We start from the raw sequence: 24,633 nt of genomic DNA, 5'->3' as shown, positions 1-24,633 counted from the left end.
TTTAAAGGATTTACAGTGTGTTTGCATGGGACTAAGTAGGCTGAGGTCTCTGCACAACAAACCCCAAACCTTGTTTAAACCTGTTTAATGTTGGACAGTTACAGTTTTGACTCTTTGGGCCCTTTATTCCATTTAAATGAATACAACGGATCTTATACAACCCTCAGGAATGGTCTTTCAACCTCTTCATTCCCCACAGGTCCACGGGAATGTTTTCCCACCCCAGATGTTTCTAATAATTTACAGCAACCTATTTTACTATGCATTTCGCTATGCGTCCAAGTTACCCACGGACATGCAGCCAATCCTTCCTTCGCTGTGGACTTCGCAGGCTTAGCACAAACACACAAACCCTCTTGCACAGGTGCTCTAACTTCTTCCAGGGGCTCATAAGTCAAAGCCAAATTCCTCTGTTGAGAGCTGCTGTCTGAAGCCATTCACAGCTCAGTTCATAACAACTTTATTGAGCCTAAAGACTTAACAATGCTACATATTGTTATATACCTGTCTCTGCTTTTCTTTATATTTACTGTCTAATGTAAACATGTATAGAACTCTGCTAACACCCAAAGACATGTCTTGGGGAGGGCTACTGCCATGCCAGCTTTCAACTTTGAAGGCCCAGGAGAGGTGTTTCTTCCCAGTGCACACACCTCATACTCAAACAGCTGAACTGTTCTCGTTCCTTTATCATCATCATCATCGTTATTATTATTCTACTTCAAGCAGAAAACAAGCATGGAAAATTTCAGCCCAAAAGATAAAAATGTCAGCAAGTTATGAGCAAGTGGAAACAGATTAGAATGGAAACCATTCTGGTACCTTATCTCTGTTATGCTAATTTACAGATATTATTCCCTGAGGCCTAGTCTAATGCCAAATGCCAAACTACATTTTCTCACCAATCCTTCCTGCACGACAGGAGGATCATGTGTTCTGGGATATTAAAATATATGAGATCCTGCAAATAGTTTACCATGCATTTTAGTCTGCCATAAACAATATTGTCTACTGGTCTTGTAAGTTGGTGTCCCCTATTCATCTGTCTTCACTGCATTCTAGCACAGTAGAAGCCATCACACTGAACAGATAGTGATGTGATACAATTCTCTCTGAATAAATGCACAGACACACATTGGTATGGGATATAGGCATGCATCTAGAAAGGAAATATTGAAAAGGTCAGAAGCATACAGCATGCTATCATCTCACTATATATTCTGCATTAACATTTCAATATCTCAGTCTTGTGACAAAAATTGTAATGAGGGGGGGAAAGGAGTAGAATATTAATCCATGCCTGAGCCACAAAACGCAGCAAGACTGAGATATAGAGAAAAGCTAATACTGGCACATGACGGCTCTAAGCTGCTGTCCCAGAGTCCTTATGAATGTTGCTCTTCTTTTAGAGATTTCCCTAATTCATAGCCTGTCAGGGCCCGATTCTCCCCTTGCTCATCTGCCATCATTTATACCAGTGCAAGACGTGTGTCAAATGCTACCAGCACTCAGAATTCTCTAATCACTTGCACAGGACATAATATTTTACACTCACTTTGCTGAGGAGAAAGGGGTTTTGTTTTTGTTTTTTTGCTGTTGGGACGTGTGAGTGGGGGAATTATACACTACAGATTAGATCAAGGTGCTCTTAGTCACAGGCATGCAGCCACACTGAAATGATCCAGGAGTACCATGTCCTTCCTCGTGACATGGCCAAAAAGCACGCAACACCACTTTTGAAGGTAGTGAGTGATTGGAGGAAGGCCAGATCTCTGTGAGACTGTGGCATTTCGCACTAAGTTGAGCCATTTTCTGCTCAGGATTTGGTGCTGACAGCACATATGGAATGCCTCTAGCCTCTGCAAGTCTGCCTGTGAGAAGCTTACAGGTTTCTGACCTGTATAACAGTACAGGGAGAACACAGGTTTAATAGAGCCTGAACTTTGTCTCAGCACAAAGACATTTTTGCATCCATACCCAAGACATGCCACCTCCTGCATGAAGTCCAAGTCCTAATCAGATGGCGTCCAATTTGTTGCAACCGTTTGAACTCTGCTTGCAACCTACATAAATGAACTTGTCAACACTCTCCACAGTTCTTGATACCACCTGCACTGGGGAGTTCTGGTGGCCCAGCTCTGAGGTTTATGACCTTGGTCTTCTGCCATGAGACGTTCAACCTCATAGTGTGGGCAGCATGTTGGAAACCTTGATCTGGGATGCCAACTCCTTTCACTGAGGACTGAAGTGCTGACCTGTCAACCTAATCAAAAGCTGCTTTTATGTTGACATATGTCATGTGAAGCAGGCAATTAAATTCTCAATGCAGCTCAGCCAGAAGTCGCAGGGTCAGGACAGCATTCATTGTCCACTGCCCAGCAGTGAAACCTGATTGCAGTGGACAACAATGCCTACTAAGGAGCAGCTGCATCCTACCAAGCAGAACATGAATGAAGAGCTTTCCAGGGAACGACAGCAATGAGATCAGCCTGTGGTTACTACACTTCATGCCCTTTGCCTTGTACAGGGACACTATGATGCCATCTTTCCATTCTGCTGGTACTCTGCCAGATACCCACACTTTTAAAGCAGTTAGAATCATAGAATCATAGAATCATAGAATATCAGAGTTGGAAGGGACCTCAAGAGGTCATCTAGTCCAACCCCCTGCTCAAAGCAGGACCAATTCCCAGCTAAATCATCCCAGCCAGGGCTTTGTCAAGCCGGGCCTTAAAAACCTCCAAGGAAGGAGACTCCACCACCTCCCTAGGTAACGCATTCCAGTGTTTCACCACCCTCCTAGTGAAATAGTTTTTCCTGATATCCAACCTGGACCTCCCCCACTGCAACTTGAGACCATTGCTCCTTGTTCTGTCATCTGCCACCACTGAGAACAGCCGAGCTCCATCCTCTTTGGAACCCCCCTTCAGGTAGTTGAAGGCTGCTATCAAATCCCCCCTCATTCTTCTCTTCTGGAGACTAAACAATCCCAGTTCTCTCAGCCTCTCCTCATAAGTCATGTGCTCCAGACCCCTAATCATTTTTGTTGCCCTCCGCTGGACTCTTTCCAATTTTTCCACATCCTTCTTGTAGTGTGGGGTCCAAAACTGGACACAGTATTCCAGATGAGGCCTCACCAATGTCGAATAAAGGGGAACGATCACGTTCCTCGATCTGCTGGCAATGCCCCTACTTATACAGCCCAAAATGCCGTTAGCCTTCTTGGCAACAAGAGCACACTGTTGACTCATATCCAGCTTCTCGTCCACTGTGACCCCTAGGTCCTTTTCAGCAGAACTGCTACCTAGCCATTCGGTCCCTAGTCTGTAGCAGTGCATGGGATGTACAGTTGGTGCAGACCAATGCTCACTGGTTCCAAGGCACCTTTGAGCAGCTCAGGTGCAATACCAGCGATCCAGCAGCATGTGCATTTAGCAACTTTTGGATTGCTTTTCATACTGCTTTGAGTGACGGAGGCTCGGTGTTTGTCCCTGGGTCTGTAGCTGTATGGATTGACGGGTCACATAGCACTGGACAGTCATAAGCAGGTGTGTGGTTCAACATGCTTACATAATGTGTCTTCCATCTGTCCAAGACCTCATTTGTTGATAAGCAGGGAAAGCCATCTGATTTCATAAGGGGAACATTAGAAGGCTGTTTATCGCTGCCAACCAGGTTCTGTAGGCAGGATGCAGATTGTTGTGCTTTAGGCCATCCTCTGCTTCGTCGGCCAGGAAACTGACGTAGATCTCATGGTCAAGTTTTGCCATGGTCCAGAAAATGCCTTTCAGCCATTTACGTTCTTGGACATTTCCCTGCTTGCGTGCGTCTGCCTTTTTTTACTAATATATCACAGGTCTCTTTAGAAAGCCAAGGTTTATTGCACAACCATCTGAAGCCAATTATTTCAGTGGTGGCATGTGGTATACTGTTATATATACCATTCTAAGCAATCTCCACATTATCCAAGAGGTTACTGAGATTACATATGTGATCTTTGATAACTTGTGTGTGTATCCCACTGACCTAGTAGAATAATACTTGCCATTATTAAGCAGCTTGTTGATCTATTCACGGCAAACAATTTATTAATTGAATTTGGCCCTGGTCTTTTCCATGAACAGCCATTACATCCATGTTTGAGCCTGTTTGGAATTCAGGGACCAGTTCTCTATCCCTGCATATTTCTGTGACTTCAAGACATCTTTGCCCATATTCTTCAGCTGCCTGGGAATTTACCCCACTGCTAGCATAAGTTAGAACAGCCTTGGAGCTACTCTAATTTATGTTTTTGCTACTGCTGCCTAGGGGCTGTGAAAAACAGAGTGCAGATCACCCCCACCAAGCCCCCCTTACTAAAAGAGAAAACTAAGTCACACAGCTGTTCAGAAGCAGAACCAGGAATAGAATCCAGCATTTTTAAAGTGAGTTTTCAAAAGCAATTAGCATTTGCCTGACCATAGGTGGCATAGGCAGGGGAAGGCTGTGCTTCCCCAAACAGCCTGACGTGGACCTGCCCACGCTCCACCCCCAGGCCCTCTCCTGCCTGCTTCCAGTTCCTTACGCGGTGGGGCTGAGAGGCTGGGCAGGGCAATCTGGGGCTGATGCGCTCTAGACACATTCCAGGTTCATGGATTCCAAGACCAGAAGGGACCATTGTGATCATCTACTCTGATGACTTTAAGGGAGGAGTTACTGTATGTGGTTCAAAGTATGCATCATTCTGTTTTACCATCTCCAGGCCTAATCCAACTCTCATTGAAGTTAAGGAGTCTTTCTGTTTCTTTCAGTGGGAGCCGGGTTGGGGGTGGGGGGGGGGGGGGGGGGTGTGTTATATTATGGGGACACTGTGAAAGATCAAACCATCTGCTGTAGTTGTGGGAGTCCTTATAATTTCACATTGTTTGGGAGTGTCCGCAAGGAAACACTGACCCAATGGTTAGTGTGCTTGCCCAGCCACTCAATGTGGTGGTGTTGCTCTGGAGAAGATACTGTAGGGACGCTTAAAGGTTGAAGTTCAGCGTGTTTCCAGGGATTTGTCTCATCTTTGGTGCCAGAGGTGAAGTGAAGGTGAGACATGCATATGGAGAGGATACCATACCCCACATGATTAAACTGTATAATTAATTTGTGCATTCATCTCATTTGTTTCCTCAAATCTGTCCCCACTGGCAGTAGACTCTAGACCAGGGGTGAGCAAACTTTTTGGCCCGAGGGCCACATTGTGGTTGCAAAACTGTATGGAGGGCCAGGTAAGGAAGCTGTGCCTCCCCAAACAACCTGGCTCCAGCCCCCTATCTGACCCCTCCCACTTCCTGCCCCCTGACTGCGCCCCTCAGAACTCCTGACCCATCCAACCCCCCTGCTCCTTGTCCCCTAGTCGCCCCCTCCTGGGACCCCACCCCCTATCCACCCCCCCACTCCCAGTCCCCTAACTGCTCTGACCCCTATCCACACCCCTGCTCCCTGACAGGCTCCCCCGGGACTCCCATGCTTATCTACCCCTGTCCCCTGACCGCCCCCCCGAACCTCTGCCCCATCCAACCGCCCCTGCTCCCTGTCCCCTGACTGCCCCCCGGAACCTCCCGCCCCTTATCCAACCCCCTGGCCCCAGCCCCCTTACAATGCCACTCAGAGCAGCATGTCTGGCAGCCGCACCGCCCGGCCGGAGCCAGACATGCTGCCGCACTGCTCAGCAGGAGCGCGCAACCCCACCACCCAGAGCGCTGCCCACGCGGCGGCGTGGCTGCGGGTGAGGGGGAACAGCGGAGGAGGAGCCGGGAGCTCACAGGCCGGGCAAGACAATCCAGTGGGCTGTAGTTTGCCCACCTCTGCTCTAGACACCAATGAAACCAGAGCCATTCACAAGATGGGAAATGCTGTTAACTATGATGCTCCCTAGAATATCTACTGAATGAACAGGGTAGCAACTGACTATGGACTACACCATGACTACGAGACTCTCCTCTTTTAAATTCCTCCTCAAAACCTAATTTATGTTTCCACTGCCACTCTCTGCTCAGATAAAGGCCACTTCCACATCTAGTGAGGGGGGGAAATGCTCTCTTGTGCACATCTTTCTGCTGGTTTAATGTTTCTTTCCTTATCCATCTTCCATGTTTTTTGTCCCACTCCCATACTGTTGCTCTAGCTCCTCAGGGAGTAGCTTCTTAAGTGTTTGAAAAATATGTATACAGCACTATGTGAATAACAAATAAGTTATTTGAGAATCTTATTTACCTGACATCAAGGCACAAGGTAGGAATTGCTGCTAATAGTGTAGTTGCAATTTCCCTGATCCTTCAGTATAGGTCCTAGCTGCAACCTGGAAGTGCAAAGTTAAGCAAAAATGAATCCAAACATTTCAGAATTGCCAGCTGGCTTAATTCTAATATTACTGGGCATTTATTTTACCCAGAGCAGTTCTGCTTATTTTCATACTTCAAAATATCTGGGTGGGGAATTTGATTTCCAAGTTTACGAATCTGGCAAGAAGTAACATGCCCGTAACATTTTAATCCTGAGTATTATTTCGTCCCCAAAACTTCAGGGATGCTAGTACACACACCCTGTATTGCATATGGGTAGATAATTAACAACCAAAATTTCTGTTACGTTTATGCTTGCACATGCCTGTCTTTTAAGCAATCACATTTTCTGCAGAAGATAAACATGTTTAGATATCACTGGTTCTCGGGCATTCTGCGCTGCAAAATACTTTGTTCATGAAGAAAAACAAGACAGATACAAACAGGTAGTTAGCCTACAGATTTGCCATTGAGTAAACTTCCGGGACACAAATTACAGCTGGTTTACACGCAACTTAATCTGGTCATCCGTATTCTCTAGAGGCTCAGGTTGAGTTTTTGTGAAATAGTCATAAGGATGTGCAAAAATTTGCAGAACTGGGAGGCAGGAGGTTCTAGTGGACAGAGCCCTGGATTGGGAGTCAAAATGTGGGTTCTGTACCTGGCTCTGTCGCTGACTTGCTGTGTGAAGTGGGCAAGCTACTTCATCCCCATTTCTATCTTTCTAGCTATCTATCTCTGTTCAGGTTCAGGCTTTGGGGTAAGGACTGTATCTCGCTATGTGTTTTTAAGAGTGGCGAGCATAATGGGACACTGGTCTTAGTAAGCGCCTCTAAGTGTCTTTGTAATTCAATTAACCTCAAATTCTTATTTTTGCCTTTTGTAACAAAAATGTCCATTTTCACAACAGAATTTTGCTAAATTGCAGTATAAGTGGATGATTATTGGTTCCGTGTTTCAAGAGAATATGGCTTTGGCACGAAAAACACATTCAAGTCATGCTTTTGTTTAATGGGAAAATAGCAAGTTTGTTGAATGAAATGAAATTTGGAATGTGGCATGGGGAGGTGGCCTACTGCCTGGAAATAAACTAACAGGGTTTCATTCAATGCTGCAGTGGTGCCAAGTTTCATGATTTTATCATAAATGCCATCCTATTTGATGGGTTTTTTTCTTTGAAGCCCTAGCTCTTGGAGTCATCTGACTACAGGAGAATCTCAGCTTTCATTCTAAAAAGGTAAATGTTTAGCCTATAGTGTGGAGGAGAAAAGCTTGGAAGCATGGACCCTGAAGGCTTAGAAAACCAGAAGACACATAAAGAACCTAATGGTTAGTTATTTTAAACTCGCACGATTTTTTGGGGCTGACTCCTGGTTTTTGAAAGCAGGGGCTTGGCTGTACTGACAGGGTGAATGGCATACAGTTCAGACCAGGGCTTAAATTCTCATAGTATTTTGTGGCCCCCCCGTAGGAGGCGCTGGGGCTCGGGGCTTCTACCCCTCAGGTTTGAACATATTTACCAGGGCTCTGCTCCTGACAGATCTGGATGAATTTAAGCCCTGGTTCAGAAAGGTCTCAGGCTTGTCTGGGGAGCAACCCTGGAGGCTCTACCCTTTATGACCGCCTGCATGAGATGGTCACTGATTCAGAGAACTGAAGAGAAAACAAAGCAAGGCTCAGCTGCAATTGACTCCATGAGGGTGGACCCTTACACGAGTCCAATGGGACAAACCCTTTCACCCGTGTGGTTGGCTCGGCAAGACTTAGGCCAGGGGCACACTTGTGAGCGACTCCTTCAAAAGAAGGAGCTGCTCAAGGTTAGCATGGAGGAGAACCCGTTATGCAGCAAAAGCAGCTTCCCTGGGGATGTGCAGCACTTCCTGACTTCTCCTCCTGAAGTGGAGCTACAGAAGCAGCCCAGGATTCTCTCTCCAGCAGGAAATGAACCGCACCGAGCCCTACTGCCAACCGCAAGAGACTGAGAATCATGAGTCAGACCCCCAAAAATTACGATTGGACCTATAACACACACACAATTTTTTAATTAAAAAAAAAAAAAAAAGACTATAATAATTTCAGTCTCTCTAGATTTGTGAACTGCCCCTATCCATCCTGGGTGTGTGGGTGACAATCGGTGTTGCTCGCTCTCCTGAATGTATTGCATAAGACTGTGGCCCCTTCTGAAGCAGCTCTCACTGCCACACCTGACCAGATCCTGCCCAGCAATTATGTCCCCACCCAGTGCCTACCCCCATCAGTTCAGTTTTTCCCCCCTCAGCCCCACCTCTGCTCATCCTGGGGTATTTTACCCTCTCTTCTAGGCTTGGGCTTCAGTTGGGTCCCCTATCCTTTTCCAGGCTGAGAGGGGGGCAACTCCATGGGCTCGTCACATACCCCTGGCTCCCTGCCCAGGCCGGATGCTGCTATAAGGGAGGGGGAGGAGTACCGTCCTATCCACATTGCTCACGGGAGGGGAGGGGAGGAATCACCCTGAGCTGTTGAGCTCTTAGCAGGGGAGGAGAATGAGGCAGCTAGGAGAATAGGTTAGAGGTTCTAAGGGGAAGGGGGAGAGCCTGAAGCAGCTGTGATTGGTTATTCTGCCCCAGGAGGTGGGTAAGTGGAGTGGGCAGCCAGTGAGAAGGCTCAGATTCGCTTGAGGACTGGAGCTTCTCACGTCATTGCGAGAGTGGCTCGAGCCCTAGCTAAAGTCACGTCGCTGGTGAAAAATCATGAGTTGGCAGCACTGCCTCTGATTGTGACAAGCTTATATTTGCCCAGGATACTACTTCCCTAACGCTGGGGCCATCTTGGATAAATTGCAACACCCAGTCATCTTACCCTAGAGAATTATATGAAGACCTCAGAAACCTGGGCCAATATATGAATGAATCATATATGTACTGTTTTTCATAGGGGAAACTTCAGGACCATTGGAAATTCAGTGCATACAGTAGATTCTACTAATGACTATAATAGAATGTTACTTTTAGTTGACTTTATTTGATGCTTTTTACTTTTTCCTGCAAGGAAGTAAAGTTCCCTTGGCCTGTGACACGGATCAACTTATTAATATTTAAACTCTCATGTGCTAGCTTGTTTCTCAAAATGGGGATCCTGAAATATAGGGGTTCTTCACAGTATCCCGAAGCCCAAATATGGCACACAGACCCAAAGGACAAAATTTCTCCCTCTTATCTTCACTGAAGATTGATAGTATATTGAAGAAAAAAGCTAGTGGGGGTATAAAACCTCCAACCTCTAAGTGACTGGGGTTAGGAAGAAACTTCCCCTATAGACAAAATTAAAGGATTTCTTGCACCTTCCTCTGAGGCATTGGATACTGGCTGCTGCCCAAGACAAGAAACTGGATTAAATAGACCACAGGAACTGCCGTGTCTGGTCGGACCAGTGTTTCTACTGCACATTGTACAATTATTGTGTGGGTGATGTAAATCCAGAGTAAGAGTTTAGCTTCTGCAGTGTGACTCAGAAAGCAAACTTTTGCCAAGAATGAGGGACAGAAGGAAAAGAATACAAACAGGGATATGATATGGGATCAATTTCTGAAGCAGAAAAACCGTATTGTGTAGCATCTATTTTCTGATTCAGCATTTCCAATGACAATCACTTGCAACATAAAACAGAATACTAGATTTGCATGGGGCAAATGTGGTTAGCTAACTAATGAAAGCCCTTAGTGTTATAAAAGATTATTCACAGACTGTGTGTGAGTCCCACTCCCCATCAGATCAAGCGTAAATAAATTATTAAAAAGGAAAGGCAGACCTGTCTCTGGTAGATCCTTAACAATGTAAAGCTTTCTCACAAGGTCAAGCAACTTCTCTAATTCAGTTCCTTTCTTGTGCTCCATGATGGTTGGTCATGTATAAATTAAAGACTAACAAGTAATGTCATTCCCAGGTTGGGTTTGGAGTCCCTGTTTTATTAATAGAGTTCAAATTTCGGTGTGCACCAAATCCTTGGCAGTTATGGGGAATCATGGAGAGCAGCTGTCTTTGTGTAAATGCAGCAGAATCAGTTGTGTGAATAAATCAATACAAATTCCCAGGATTATTGTGATTACAACCTGTTTATATCATATTACATAATGGGTTACAAAACCATACAGTTCTTCCCCTCTCTCCATTACATGAGCAGCTGTGGTCTGTCGGAAGTCTGAAATGTCTAACATTCCTAGGAAGAGCGCGAGAACATGACGTCTTGCATATAAAGAGTTGTTTTTCATGCCACAAGAAGCCCAGTAAAGGTTTGATAGGAACATATACACACTGCATGTACTGTGGTGTGTGGAGTGCTTTCCAAACTCTGACTTCCCTGTTGTGTTAAAGATCTTTCACCGGGATTGGAAGGACGTGCTTTGCTCTCTGACTTATTCTCAGAATTAGACATGTAAATGCATGGCACACTGCAAGGGCTGTTTCCTTTGGCCAACCTTCCTGAGTCCCACTAAAACAATACGTGCAAGTCCGTAAGGATACCATAAAGATTTATCTGACAATCATGGTGCCGCTAATCTCTCTGTTCACCATGGATAAGCCTTTCTTATAGCTAAAATTTGTGAACTCCGCCCAAAACTTGGGTAATGTTAAAATGAACAGAATGTTTATGATCAGTCCAGATTAGATCATTGCTGCTGATGTGCATAGTACTTATGGTTGGCAGCTTAGGTGCTTCACAGCCAGGTGAGAAGATGAGCTCTCTGCCTTCCTAGGCTTGCATTCTGAGGCCTGCTCCTACCAACACTTAACTTCCAGGCAAAGCACTTACTACTGTGGGCACCCCTGTTCGCTACAATGAAACTACTCATGGTAGCAAGTACTACCCAGCCCTAAGCGTTTGCAGGATGATGCTGTAGATAGATGGGATAGTACTATACATGCTTGTGGTAAATATGGGAGGATGCAAAGGCTAAAAAAGATACCCCAGCAGATATCTGAGATTCAGTATCTTCCACAGAGTGTACAATTTAAATCATGTTCTTGTATATACGTTCCACTTCTCCAGCTGCACAGGGAAATGGGATCCAGTAAGAACACGTTTCAGCATCTTTCCCGATGTTCTAGAAATAACAGTATAAATTAGGATGGGACAAACTCTAAGAGTTGGACCTAGCTACCTAGAATGTGAGTGAGCTCTCGGATGCAGGGACTGTCTTTGTGCATGCATTTGTATGGTGCCTTGCACAATGGGGGTCTAATCCTTACTTGGTGTCCCTAGCTGCTACCGCAATAAAAATAAATGCTTAGCTCTTCTGTCACCTTCTGGAAGTCAGCCTGCTTTTCAGAAGTTCAGTATCTCCAGAAATCTACTTTAATAGAGATCCTTCTCCATCCTGGCCTGAAATCCATTAACTCTGGAACTCACAAGCATTCAGCTGTGCAGGGTCCAATGCATGCCTCACTAGCATCTTTAAACCATGGTTGCCAAAGTTTTCCATAAATAACAATAATGGGACACAGTAAAGGGGTGTATGTGGGGGGAAAATAGGAGTCATCCAAAATTTGGGACTTTTCTTTTTCTTTTCAAAGGGATATTTGCTGTTACTAGTACCCAGGGAAGTGGGTAAATCTGGTTTTCCTGAGGGGTTTATAGAGTTGCACTCCCTAATTAAGAGAGGCAGACGGGTAGCCACAAGGGAGACAATTGCAAACTATTGTTTCACAGATGATGAGTTCCAGGGACTCCGCATTACAAGACAATATTTCCTGCTACAAAACACACAGAAAACAACCTGTCAGCTGTTGCCACATCAGCCTTCTAGAATTGCTCTCTAGAATTGTCTGTAGGGCTTGTACTGCCCAGTGCTAAGGGTCTTGAGTTCGATCAGGGCCGGCTCCAGGCACCAGCCAAGCAAGCTGGTGCTTGGGGCGGCAGCTTGTAGGAGGTGGCATTCCGCCCAATCCTAGGGCAGCACGGCCGCTTTTGTTGTTGTTGTTTGTTGTTCCACTCTGGCTGCCCTATAGAGGGCGGTGGCGTGGAGGACGGGAGCGCCCTGCAGGGCAGCCTGCGTCCTTCCCTCCTAGCCGTACCGGAGTGGTGTGGAGCCCTCCCGGCAGGGGGCACAGCAGGAGGGACCGCGTGGCAGCGCCCTGCTGAAGCCCTGGGCGCCCCCTTCTCCCCCCGCTAGCCAGGGCACATCTGCAGGGCAGGGAGTCCCCCTGCACCCTGGCTGCGGCCGCGCTGCAAGATTTTTTTTTTGCTTTGCTGTTCTGGCCGCCGCGTTTTTTGTTGTTGTTGCTGCTTGGGGTGGCCAGAAAGCCAGAGCCGGCCCTGAGTTCAATCCCTACCAATGATCATGGTATGTACCTTTATAAAGCCATGGTGGTCTAACACCAAATGGCAGCCCAGAAGGGACATGAACTGCTGTGTACATTATGTGCTTGGTCCAAGCTTGTCTAGTGGGGAGAGTGTGTAATTCACTAAATTAATGCATGTGATCATGACTCCCTTCAATAGTGAATTATGCATTTTTTTTAAACTTGATAAGCATAGTAATGTGCTTGTGTATACTATGTGGGCAGTGTAAGATTTATGATGTCCTTAGCTATTCATTTCCTTGCTTTTAAGTGCTTGGGACTAGTAAATGATGTACTAGGTAAGGACGCTGCTGTCACTTAGCAACCCTAATTTTTAAAACTAAGCTAATTGTTTTTGGAATAAACAGAATAGTTCTCTCTCCAGGCCTGTCAGTGTTGTCCATTTCAGCAACATTAAATTCACTTACAAATGTATATCGTTTGCTACCCTCTCAAGTCCATTGCACTAGTCCAGTTTTATGCTGTTGTTAGGGCAGTAGTGCAGCAGGGCCTAAAAATTTGAATAAAATCTTGTAAAGGAGTCTTTTTTTTTTTTTTAAATAACCTCTGACAGATCTCCTCAGGGATGCCTGCACTATAGTGATTTTGCTCCTGAGAAGGGCACCGATAGAAATGACTAGCTGCCTTCAATATTTATACAGTAATCATCTAATTGACCCCTGGCAACTGCTTCAGAATCACAGGCATGAAGTTTGTGATGAGCCACCTTGAGGGGGAGAGACCACATGAAGAGAAGAAGGGGGTTATGCTAGAGTTTAAGAGCCATACGCCAGCAACATATACACAGTGTACAATATGATTTATACTGTGACCCTCAATAGATGACACACGAAGGAATGGGCCAGAGCCAGATTAAAATTAATGGGGATCTGGGATTGTTATAAGTTTGGGGGCACCAAACTGAGATATTGAGAATGAATTTAACCAAGAAACCACAGGACATGAAGAAAATACATTCTTGAATTGCCTATACACCAAGGCTAGGAGCCCGGGTAACAAACAAGCGGAATTAGAATTTTTGCTCATAAATGAGTAATTCCATCTAGTTGGTATTGCTGAAACCTGGTGAGATGAGTCACATGATCAGAATGGTTGAATCAATGGTTATAACCTATTTAGGAAGCAGTGAGTAGGCAAGGGGCAGGGGAGCGGCACTCTGTCAAAAACAGCATTGCCTGTGTTTGAGTCACTGATTGCTCAGAAGAAATTATCTTGAATGCTCCATGATCAATGCCTTAACAGATAAAGTGAAAGATGGGCTATTAGTTGATGGCTTCTGTAGACCACCAAATCACCATAGGAAACAGGGTGACTTCCTCCTTATGTACCTATTATAATGCTTAAGAAAAAAGACTGTGTGTTCATGGGGGACTTCAATTGACCAACACATGATGGAGATCTCATGGTGCCGGTACTAAAACATCTTTGGAATTTCTGAATATTATAGGTGACAATTTCTTAAATCAAAAAGTGTTGCAACCAGCATGGAATAATTCTTTACTAGACTTTGTCCTAACAGAGAGAGAGAGGAACTGATTACAGGAATAAAAATTAATGGTAGCTTAGGTACCTGATCACATTTATAATTTACAAGCAGAATAAAGTTCAGACCAGTTTTTTTTTTTTTTAATTTTTATATATACATATACACACACACTTGATTGTTTAGAAGGGTAATTCACGAAGCTGAAAACAATTGAGCCAAATCACCTGGGAGGAAGAATTTAATCAGAAGAATGTGAATGATGATCGAGAATTACTTAAGAACACCTTACTAGATGTCCAGAAAGCCACAGTTGAGGAAAAAGGCCAACCAGGTTTAGAGGGTAAGTGAAGGCAGCTATAAAAATAAAATAGAACAAAGGGGAATTTGATAGTAATGAATATAAATCAGAAGTTAGGAATTGTGGATAAGGCAGAAATGGTCAATAAATATTTCTGTTCTGTATTTGGGGAAAAAACAGACAATAGAGTCTCGTCATATGGTAATGAGAACACTCTTCTCATTCCAATAGTCATCTCTGGAGGACATTATTAAATACTTTGAAATCAGCAGGTCCACATAACTTGCATCCAAGAGTGTTAAAAGACCTTACTGAACTGTTAATACTGATTTTCTGTAAATCTTGGAGCACTGGGGAAATGTGAGAAGACTGTAAGAAAGCTAATGTGCCAATTTTTAAACAGGGTAATAGAAGGGCCTGGGTAATTATAGTCTTGTTAGTCTGATATCAATCCTGGGCAAGATAATGGATTGACTAATACAGAACTTGATTAATAAGAATTAAAGGAGGGTAATGTAATTAATAGAAAGCAGTTAGGGCTGTTGATTAATTGCAGTTAACTCATGCGATTAACTCAAAAAATTAATTGCAATTAAAACAATTAATTGTGATTGCACTGTTAAACAATAGAATACCAGTTTAATAAATTTAAATATTTTTGGATTTTTTTCTACATTTTCAAATATATTGATTTCTATTACAACACAGAATAAAAAGTGTACAGTGCTCACTTTATATAATTTCTTTTACAAATATTTGCACTGTAAAAAATTATAAAAGAAATAGTATTTTTTCAATTCACCTCATACAAGTACTTTAGAGCAATCTCTTTATCGTGAAAGTGCCACTTACAAATGTAGATTTTTTTTGTTACATAACTGCACTCAAAAATAAAACAATGTAAAACTTTAGCTACTACAAGTCCACTTGTTCCTACTTCTTGTTCAGCCAATTGCTAAGACAAACAAGTTTGTTTACGTTTATGGGAGATAATGCTGCCCGCTTCTTATTTATAATGTCACCAGAAAGTGAGGACAGGCGTTCGCATGGCACTTTTGTAGCCGGCGTTGCAATGTATTTACGTGCCAGATATACTAAACATTTGTATGCCCCTTCATGCTTGGCCATTATTCCAGAGGACATGCTTCCATGCCGATGATGCTTGTTTAAAAAAAAAAAAAAAAAAAAAAAAAAATTAAATTAATGACTGAACTCCTTGGGGTAGAATTGTATGTCCCCTGCTCTGTTTTACCCATATTCTGCCATCTATTTCATGTTATAGCAAGCTCAGATGATGACCCAGCGCATGTTCATTTTAAGAACACTTTCACAGCAGATTTGACAAAACGCAAAGAAGGTACCAATGTGAGATTTCTAAAAATAGCTACAACACTCGACCCAAGGTTTAAGAATGTGAAGTGCTGTCCAAAATCTGAGAGATGAGGTGTGGAGCATACTTTCAGAAGCCTTAAAAGAGCAACATTCTGCTGTGGAAACTACAGAACCCGAACCACCAAAAAAGAAAATCACCTTCTGCTGGTGGCATCTGACTAAGATGATGAAAATGAACATGCGTCGATCCACTCTGCTTTGGATCATTATTGAGCAGAACCCATCATCAGCATGGATGCATGTCCTCTGAAATGGTGATTGAAGTATGAAGGGACATATGAATCTTTAGTGCATCTGGCATGTAAATATCTTGCGATGCCAGCTACAACAGTGCCATGTGAACGCCTGTTCTCACTTTCAGGTGACATTGTAAACTAGAAGCGGGCAGCATTATCTCTTGCAAATTGTAACCAAACCTGTTTTGTCTGAGTGATTGGCTGAAGTAGGACAGAGTGGACTTGTAGACTCTAATATTTTAGATTTTTGTTTTATTTTTTAATGCAGTTATTTTTTGTACATAATCCTACATTTGTAAGTTCAACTTTCATGATAAAGAGATTGCACTACAGTACTTGTATTAGGTGAATTGAAAAATACTATTTCTTTTGTTTTTTACAGTGCAAATATTTGAAATAAAAATAATATAAAGTGAGGACTGTACACTATGTATTCTACATTGTAATTGAAATCAATATATTTGAAAATGTAGAAAACACCCACAAATATTAAAATAAATGGTATTCTATTATTGTTTAACACTGCAATTAATCGCATGATTCATTGTGATTAATTTTTTTAATCGCTTGACAGCCCTAAAATCAATATGGGTTTATGGAAAATAGATACTATCCAATTACCTTCCTTTTTTTGATGAGATTACAAGTTTGGCTGATAAAGGTAATAGTACTGACATAATTTAGACTTCTGTAAGGCATTTGACTTGGTACCACAAGACATTTTGTTTAAAAAACTAGAACGATATAAAATAAACACGGCATGCATTATATTCATTAAAAATGATCTAACTGATAAGTTTTAAAGTGTAATTGTAAAAGGGGAATCTTCATCAAGTGGGTGTTTTTCCAGTGGGGTCACTCAAGGATTGGTTCTTGGCCATACGCTATTTAACATTTTTATCAAATATAAAACCAACACTAATAAAGTTTGCAGATGACACAAAAATTGAGGGAGTGATAAATAATAAAGAGGATGGGTCGCTGATTGAGAGCGATCTGGATCACTTAGTAAACTGGGTGCAAGCAAACAATATGTGTTTTAATAGGCTTAAATGTAAATGTATACATCTAGGAACAAACTTACAGGATGGGGGACTCCATCGAGGGAAGCAGTAACTCTGAAAAAGATTTGAGGGTCATGGTGGATAGTCAGCTAAATATGAGCTCCCATTTTGACGCTGTGGCCAAAAGAGCCAATATGATCCTGAGATGCATAAACAGAGGAATCTCGAATAGGAGCAGAGACGTTATTTTACCTCTGTATTTGGTCCTGCTGCGACCACTGCCAGAATCCTGTGTCCAATCCCGGTGCCCACAATTCAAGAAAGAGGGTGATAAATTGGAAAGGGTTAGAGAAGAGTCACAAGAATTATAAAAGGATTAGAAAACGTGCTGTTTAGTGACAGACTCAGAGAGCTCCATCTATTTAGCTCTAACAAATAAATGGTTAAGGGGTGATTAATTACAGCCTATAATACTTACATGGGGTACAAATATTTAATAATGGGCTCTTCAAGATAGCAGAGAAAGGTATAACACAATTTAATGGCTGGAAGTTGGAGCTAGATAAAGTAAGGTAAATTTTGACAATGAGAGTAATTAACCATTGGAACAATTTACCAAGGGTCACGGTAGATTTTACATCACTGACAATGTTTAAATCAAGATTGGATGTATTTCTAAAAGCTATGTTCTAGGGCAGTGGTTCTCAATCAGGGGTATGTGTACAGAGGTCTTCCAGGAGATACATCAGCTGATCTAGATATTTGCCTAGTTTTACAACTGGCTACGTAAAAAGCACTAGCAAAGTCAACACAAACTAAAATTTCATCTAGAGCTTTTGATGTAGATTCTAGACAATAACTTGTTTATACTGTGCTATATATTATACACTGAAATGTACTTACAATATTTATATTCCAATTGATTTATTTTATAAATATGGTAAAAATGAGAAAGTAAACAATTTTTCAGTAATAATGTGTTGTGACACTTTTGTATTGTTATGACTGATTTTGTATGCAAGTAGTTTTTAAGTGAGGTGTAACTTGGGGTAAACAAGACAAATCAGACTCCTGAAAGGAGTAGAGTATTCGGGAAAGGTTGAGAGCCACTGCTTTAGGAATTATACTGGGGAATTGTATGTAAATGTATATAAAATAACGTGTTATACAGGAGGTCAGAGTAGATGATCACAATGGTCCCTTCTAGTCTTGGAATCCATGAACCTGGCACATGTCTAGAGCGCATCAGCCCCAGCTTGCCCTGCCCAGCCTCTCGGTCCCACCGCATAGGGAACTGGAATCAGGCAGGAGAGGGCCTGGGGATGAAGCGTGGGTAGGTCCACGTCAGGGTGTTTGGGGAAGCACAGCCTTCCCCTGCCTATTCCACCCGCCACCCATGGTTAACGTTGTTCTGTTGTCACATTACTGATCAATTAGGGAACATGCTCGTTTAAAGTTGTGCAATGCTCCCTTCTAACATTGTTTGGCAGCCACCTGCTTTGTCCACTGCTTGCAGGAAGAGCAGCCCATTGGAACTAGCTGATGGGGGCTTGGAACCAGGGTGGACCGGCAGCCCCCCTATCAGCTCCTGGCTCCCCTAAGTTTCCTGTGCGGCAGCTCCCCAGCAGGCTATCAATTGCCGGCAGTTCAGCTGTCCCTCCCCCCACTGTCATGTGCTGCTCCTGCCCTCTGCCTTGGAGCTGCTCCCAGGAACCTCCTGCTTTCTGTGTGGGGGTGGAGATTTGGGTAGGGTTACCATATGTCTGGATTTTCCCGGACATGTCCGGCATTTTGGGCCTCAAATCCCCGTCTGGGGGGAAATCCCAAAAAGCCGAACAAGTCCGGGAAAATAGGGAAGTGCTGGGCCGGGGGTGCTGGGCTGGGGGCTGGGTCCAGCAGTGCTGGGCCGGGGGTACTCGACCGGGGGCCGGCCCGGGGTCAGGGGTGCGGGGCCAGGCCAGGCCCGGCGGTGCGGGGCCGGCAGTGCTAGCCTAGGGGTGCTCGGCCGGGGGCTGGCCCGGAGCCGGCACCCCAGGGCCCGAGCCGGGCCGGGGCCGGCCGCCGGAGGGAGCCGCTCAGTTGGGGGGGCAGACTGGGCTGCGCCTCCTCCCCCCACTCCCCCAGCTTACCTGCTGCCTGCTTCAGGCTTCCCGCGAACCAAATGTTTGCGGGAAGCAGGGGAGGGGGCGGAGTTGTGGCTGGGACTTTGGGGAAGGGGTGGAGTTGGGGCCCTGTGGAGTGTCCTCTTTTTGGACACTCAAAATATGGTAACCCTAGGTTTGGGGGCTAATGTCAGGGTGTCCCTCTCCCCCCTACTCCTGTCCTCCCCCCCCCCCGCTTACCCCCTCTCCNGGAGTTGGGGCCCCGTGGAGGGTCCTCCTTTTGGAACCTCAAAATATGGTTACCCTCGGTTTGGGGGCTAATGGCAGGGTGCCCCCCCCCCTCCTACTCCTGTCCCCCCCCCCCCCCCCGCTTACCCCATCTCCATAGGGCAGGGGAGACGGGGGACACACGACAGGGCTCAGGATGGAGGGAGCTTGCTGGCCGCAGCTGCTGTCTCAACTTCCTGATCTACTTAAAAAGGCAATGTACTTAGAGTGGGGTCAGCATACTGAAAGGGGCAATGCGTCTCTCTTTCTCTCTCTCCCCCCCCTACCCACCCACCCACACTCTCTCTGCCATGCTGTCTCCCCTCCCTCCATTTGTGCTGCCTTGTAGAGTGTGAGGCTACATTAACAACAATGTGTTAACCCTTGAGGGCTCAGCTGTAGTAGTTCATCATTTAGCAGCAAGGCATTGTTTGGGAAATATCCCTCCCTCTTCCACCCTCTGACTTCACCATCTCCATAGCTGTGTACAATATTAAATTGTTTGTTTAAAACTTAGAGAGAGAGAGAGTGTGTATATATAGAGTTTTTTGAAAGAAAAAAAAATTACCCTGGAACCTAACCCCCTCATTTACATTAATTCTTATGGAGAAATTGGATTCGCTTAACATTGTTTCGCTTAAAGTCACATTTTTCAGGAACATAACTACATTCAGAGAGGAGTTACTGTAGCACAATCCCTTTTATGGTTTTGAAAGGGGGTTTCCCTCTTCTTGAAGTCTCCTCTTGCCCACTGAGAATAAAACCAGCTTCCTTAACCTTTCCTTACAGCTAAGGTTACTGAGACCAGCTGGAATTCTTCTGAGTGGAGATGAATTTCCCTTGAGCAGCTCTTCCTCTGTCCCTTCAGCTTCAGTGTGCCAATCTGAGATGCAGCCCCCCCATTAGATAATAGGAATGAATAGCACTTCCAGGGGAGGAATGAGAGATGGCTGCTTTTCCTACCACTCACCTTTTAATGGATAATTTAAATCATCCTAACCAGGCAGTGCTAAGTCATCAATCCTTTGGGATGGTTTCCCTGCTTCCCCCTGAATCTTCCTAACATTCTGGAGCTCAGCAAATTCTACAATAGGGTTTGAGAGTGAGAGAGAGTGTGTGTGTGTCAGTGCTTGCCTGAGTGCCCTAGAGAGAGACTACTACAGCCAAGTTAAACACAGTTAACCACTCCTACATGATAAGTGCCAGTGACACATAAGACCTGTTTCTATTTATAGAGACTAATGGGAAGAACATATCATCTATTCAAAGGCAATGTTTTCCTGTCAGTTACTATGAAAATTCAAGTAGCTAACAGCCCATGACGCCTGTTGAATTTAGGGAACTGGATAGCTCAGGGGATTGGTAATGGAATAGAGGGATTTTATATGTCTAGATCATTGGTTTGATGCAGCCCAGATGTCCTATAACTGTCAGGGATTATCATCTGATGGGTGTTTGGTGGCCTCAATTTGGCTCCTACCAGACAGGTGCCTATTTCCCTAGCTAGATAAATTCAGGTGCAAATTTTTAACAGCAAAGGGTAACTAGCCCTTGGAGCAACTGATGTAGGCAACAAGTGATGAGGGATCCGTTGTGCCCCTAAGAGATATGCTATAGCTCTTACAGACATAATGGGCTTGATGTAGAAATTAATGAGTATTTAGAAAAGCTGGACGAGCCAAGTCCATGGGGCCACATGTGCTGCATCTGAGGGTGCTAAAGTAGTTGGCAGATGTGATTGCAGAGCCATTGGCCATTATCTTTGAAAACTCATGGTGAGCTGGGGAGGTCCTGGATGACTGGAAAAAGGCTAATGTAGTGCCCATCTTTAAAAAAGGGAAGGAGGAGGATCCGGGGACTTACAGGCCAGTCAGCCTCACCTCAGTTCCTGGAAAAATCATGGAGCAGGTCCTCAAGGAATCAATTCTGAAGCACTTAGAGGAGAGGAAAGTGATCAGGAACAGTCAGCATGGATTCACCAAGGGCAAGTCATGCCTGACTAACCTAATTGCCTTCTATGATGAGATAACTGGCTCTGTAGATGAGGGGAAAGCAGTGGATGTGTTATTCCTTGACTTTAGTAAAGCTTTTGATACAGTCTCCCACAGTATTCTTGCCAGCAAGTTAAAGAAGTATGGGCTGGATGAATGGACTATAAGGTGGATAGAAAGCTGGCTAGATAGTAAGGCTCAACAGGTAGTGATCAATGGCTCCATGTCTAGTTGGCAGCCGGTATCAAGCAGAGTGTCCTGGGGCCGGTTTTGTTCAATATCTTCATTAATGATCTGGAGGATGGCATGGTCTGCACCCTCAGCAAGTTTGCAGATGACACTAAATGGGGAGGAGTGGTAGATACTCTGGAGGGTAGGGATAGCATACAAAGGGACCTAGACAAATTAGAGGATTGGGCCAAAAGAAATCTAATGAGGTTCAACAAGGACAAGTGCAGAGTCCTGCATTTAGGATGGAAGAATCCCATGCACTGCTACAGACTAGGGACCGAATGGCTAGGCAGCAGTTCTGCAGAAAAGGACCTAGGGGTTACAGTAGATGAGAAGCTGGATATGAATAGACACTGTGCCCTTGTTGCCAAGAAGGCTAACAGCATTTTGGGCTGTATAAGTAGGGGCATTGCCAGCAGATCGAGGGATGTGATCGTTCCCCTCTATTCAACATTGGTAAGGCCTCATCCAGAGTACTGTGTCCAGTTTTGGGCCCCACACTACGAGAAGGAAGTGGAAAAATTGGAAAGAGTCCAGCGGAGGGCAACAAAAATGATTAGGGGGCTGGAGCACATGACTTACGAGGAGAGGCTGAGGGAACTGGGATTGTTTAGTCTGCAGAAGAGAAGAATGAGGGGGAGTGGATAGCTGCCTTCAACTATCTGAAGGGAGGTTCCAGAGGATGGATCTAGATTGTTCTCAGGGGTACCAGATGACAGAACAAGGAGCAATGGTCTCAAGTTGCAGTGGGGGAGGTCTAGGTTGGATATTAGGAAACATTATTTCACTAGGAGGGTGGTGAAGCACTGGAATGGGTTACTTAGGAAGGTGGTGGAATCTCCTTCCTTAGAGGTTTTTAAGGTCAGGCTTGACAAATCCCTGGCAGGGATGATTTAGTTGGGGATTGGTCCTGCTTTGAGCAGGGGGTTGGACTAGATGACCTCCTGAGGTCCCTTCCAACCCTGATATTCTATAATTCTATGAGTAAGGTTCTTTGATCTGTGTTACACAGGCAGTCAGATTAGATGATCTAATGGTCCCTTCTGAACTTAATCTATGAATCCTAAAAAAACAACCCTGGTATTTAGTGGCACCTTTCTTATCGATTTCAGCAGTCAGGCCTGACTGCAGGCATGGTGACCGAACTGCTCAGGCAATGCCAATAGCTCAGTGTTGTCTCGCGTTGGTGGGGTAGAGTTGGGGAGCTTGCTGTCCCACTGTCTATGCAGGTCACATGGGTTATGTCTATACTGCAGTAGAACACCCGCAGCTGGCCCATGTCCGCTGACTCAGGCAGCTCAGCCTGCAGGGCTATAAAATTGCAGTGTGGACATACCCTAGGACAGTGGTTTTCAAACCGTGGGTCGTGACCCAGAACTGGGTCACGGTGGCTCTGGTCAGCACCACCGACCGGGCCGTTAAAATCCCATCAGCGGTGCTGCCTGGCTAAGGCAGGCTAGTCCCTACCTGCTCCGACACCACGTTGCGCCCCGGAAGCGGCCAGCAGCAGGTCCGGTTCCTGGCAAAGGGAGCTGGGGGGGGGGAGGGGTGGTGCCTGCAGGCAAGAGCCATGGGGAACCACTTGCGCACCTCTGCCTAGAAGCCAGACCCGCTGCTGGCTGCTTCCGGGGCACAGTGCGGTCTGCGGTGCCAAGACAGGCAGGAAGCCTGCCTCTACACCCCTGCTGCACCACTGACTGGGAGCCACCCGAGGTAAGCCCATGCCCCAGTCCCATGCCCCAATCCCGTTCCCTGAACCCCCCAAATCTGGAGCCCCTTCCTGCACCTCAAACCCCTCATCCCCAGCTCCACCCCAGAGTCTGCACCCCCCAGCCCAGAGCCCTGACCCCTCCTGCACCCCAACCCCCTGCCACAGCCCTGAGTCCCCCCCCCAAACCCAGAGCCCCCTCCTACACCCCAAACTCCTCATCCCCAGCTCTGTTGGGTCGTGGGCATCAACAATTTTCTTCAACTGGGTTGCCAGGAAATAAAGTTTGAAAACCACTGATCTATAGGCCCTTTTCACCTTTCTGTGAATGAGAATAGGGGGCATATATCAGAGGCATTCCTGGAACTCAACTACATTTTGGTGATCCCAGGTTGCATAATGACTCTTAAGGGTTACCAGCAGCACAGCTACCAGTAGAGGCTGCTCTAATTTATGCCAGGGACTGAACTGAGGATTGGGCAGGATTACTTCCCCCTTCCTGGTGCATTGGGGCAAAGGTGATGGGAGGAGTTAAGGCTCCCTTCATTCTCCACCTGCCTCCACGGGAAAAAGAGTAGCAGCCCCACAGAGGCTACCCACCAGGTGAGTAGCCCACACCAGAAGCAAATGGGCCCTTGATGCCACTTCCTCTCTGCATGCAGATGGGAGAGTAAGCCTGAATCTCATTCGTAGGTTTTTCAAAGGCTATTATTAATGTTTATTATGGTTGTGCCTGAGGGTTATCAGGTTTCAATAGAACATTGTTTAATGCCTCTTAAAACTAAGGGAAAATGCCAACAAAAATTTCTCCTGAGTTTTAGGTCTTGGGTTTTTTTTTTAAATGAAAAGAGTTTACTTGTAACTGTTCTGGGGGCTTCTGGTAAATCAAATCCTCTTCCTCGCTCCCCCACAAGCCTGGAGTCTGTGGGTGTCTACAGGCAAAAGGTAAATCAAATTAAAAAAAAAAAAAGTTCATTTCTCCTAACGGCCTCAAATATTTCATGCATGTTGTGCCATGTATTTCAGAAGCAAAGCCAAGCAAAACAGCTTCTTCCATACACACGAAGAAAATGTTTTCCAGAACTCAAAGCATTTCGGTCTTTGGCAGAGTATTTTTTTTTTTTTTTAATTACACACTATACATGCTAGAAGAAAAGTATGGAAATAAACTCCCTAGAGTGATTAAAGTAACGTTCTGGATAAAGATGGGCCCAAACCAAAACCCAAGCTCAGGCAGTAGCTACCACAGTTATGAGTTTGGCAGAAATACCC

The sequence above is a fragment of the Trachemys scripta genome, chromosome 5 (assembly GCF_013100865.1).
Source record: "Trachemys scripta elegans isolate TJP31775 chromosome 5, CAS_Tse_1.0, whole genome shotgun sequence".
Classification (NCBI taxonomy): domain Eukaryota; kingdom Metazoa; phylum Chordata; order Testudines; family Emydidae; genus Trachemys; species Trachemys scripta.
This window is presented reverse-complemented; position numbering follows the sequence as displayed.